A 2,125-nucleotide genomic window follows, 5' to 3' on the forward strand; every position below is an offset into this window, starting at 1 on the left:
CGGCCCCTCGTCTGGTGAGGGGGCTTCTCCTGGGCCCCACAGCTGCCCATCGGCCCCTCGTCCGGTAAGGGGGCTTCTCCTGGGCCCCACAGCTGCCCATCGGCCCCTCGTCCGGTAAGGGGGCTTCTCCTGGGCCCCACAGCTGCCCATCGGCCCCTCGTCTGGTGAGGGGGCTTCTCCTGGCCCCACAGCCACTGGGACCAGGTAGAGGGTCCTCATGAGTCAGAATTGGTGCAGAAGCAGTGGGTTTTTTGAGGGTTTCGTCTTTATTTTGGCTTTAGTGTGTCCTATAAAATTTCATCAGAATGCATTATGGTGTCTCTTGTTGTTGTAGTTTTGAGCCATCAAGTCAGAACCCACCCATAGCTGGGTCTCTAGCAGGTTTTCAGAGGCTGCGTATTGCACGGGAGGAGACTGCCCCTCTTTCTCCTGTGGTGCCGCTGGTGCCTTTGAGCTGCACGCCCTTTTAATTTTGGCATTGGCCCTGTGTCTTGTGTGGGGTCATACACAGTGTTAAATTCCCTCTTAAGAAATGTATGTACCGCTGTTGGTTCACTGCGTCCACACACTTGCCCCGGGCACCTGGCCCAGGTGTGGGGCTGGAGACATTTTAAGAGACTTTACCCCAGCAAAGGGCTTCTTCACTGGCCACAGTCTGGGTTCTTTGGTCTCTGTGAATATCAGACTCCAGGTTCTGCCCTGAGCCTCAGAATCAGTCCTTCACCAGGGCTGTTACACCACACTGAGTTTAAAATGTATGTGCCAGAAAAATCCAGTGTCCGGAGACGTGTGTGTGTCCCGGTTGAATGCCCTGCGAGGTCCTGTGTGGGCGCTTAGTGCCTTGAGATGTGAGGTTCTCTTCCCTCCAGTGTCCACGTCCGGGTCAGCGTAGAACTGAGGGTCAACATCGCCCTCCCCAGTCACCTCCAGGCTCTGCTTAAATGGCAGCAAGGCCTTGTTGCTGTTGCTGTTGCTGTTGTCATGCTGTGACGTGGACATCAGGTCAGAACAGCCCCAGCTGACCCTTCAGTGGGTTTTCAGAGGTCGTACATTGCACAGGGGTCGCCCACATTTCTCCCCTGGAGCAGCTGGTGGATTCGAACCGCCCGCCTTAGGTCGGTAGTACGACTGCTTCCCACTAAGCTGACACTATGGTTAGGTGCTGCAACTCTCTGAACAATAGATATGGACCCTGTCGCGTCCTGTGCCAACCTCATCGTCTCCGACACCCGGGAGCCCAGTGCTGTGGTTACAATGTCAATCCATCCCATCAGGGGTCTTCCTCTCCTTCACCGACCCTCCAGCTTTCTTGCTGCCCTTTTAACAGCCTTGCCCAACAACATGTCCCAAGTATGAAAGGCGAGGCTTCTCTGTTTGCCTCCAGTGAGCACTCTGGCCGCACTTTTTCCACAACTCGTCTGTTTGTTCTCGGTTCATATCTGCTGTTGTTCGGGGCCACCATGTTGGCTCTGACCCATAGTGATGCCCTGTTCAAGAGGGCAAGCCCTGCCCCACCCTGTCGCATCCTCACAAGCTCAGGCCTGCAGGGACGGCCACTGTGCCCCGTCGTCTCGAGCTCTGGCCCCTTGGGACGGCCACTGTGCAGTCCACCGTGGTGAGGGCCCCTCTGCCTTTCCCAGCATGCTGTCTTCCAAGGACTGGTCCCTCCTGGTATCAGGCCCGGAGCATGTGAGAAGGCTTGCTGGCCTTTCTTCTCGGGAGCACTGGCTGCACTTCCAGGCAGGCTGTGGGCTCGTCTGGCTGGCCGTCGGCTAGCACGGCCATGGAGGACTGGCATTCCAAGAAGGCAGCTTGTGTAACCTCCCATTTATAGTCACGATATTGACAGAAGTCCCAAGGCCTGCTGCTGACGTCCTCGGCACCGCCTGGCTCTCTGCCGAGACCTGAGCGGACAGAAGCAGCTGGACCATAGTGTGCTAGACAGGGTTCCGGGCCGGGTGTTAGGCCGGGTGCTGGACAGTGTGCCGGGCTGGGTGCCGGGCTGAGTGCTGGACAGTGTGCCGGGCCGAGTGTTAGGTCGGGTGCTGGACAGGGTGCCGGGCCGGGTGCCGTGCTGGGTGCTGGACAGTGTGCCGGGCCGGGTGCTGGACAGTGTGCCGGGCCG

General features: G+C 58.3%; 1 protein-coding gene across 1 annotated transcript in view; it reads left to right on the plus strand.

The window, feature by feature from the left end:
- The window catches only part of ADCY2 (adenylate cyclase 2 (brain)), a 388,416-nt gene that overhangs the window by 193,747 nt on the left and 192,544 nt on the right, over positions 1–2,125 (plus strand). The gene's annotated exons all lie outside the window — the stretch shown is intronic.

The sequence above is a fragment of the Elephantulus edwardii genome, unplaced genomic scaffold (assembly GCF_000299155.1).
Source record: "Elephantulus edwardii isolate Elephantulus edwardi_28Jun2011 unplaced genomic scaffold, EleEdw1.0 scaffold00375, whole genome shotgun sequence".
NCBI lineage: Eukaryota > Metazoa > Chordata > Mammalia > Macroscelidea > Macroscelididae > Elephantulus > Elephantulus edwardii.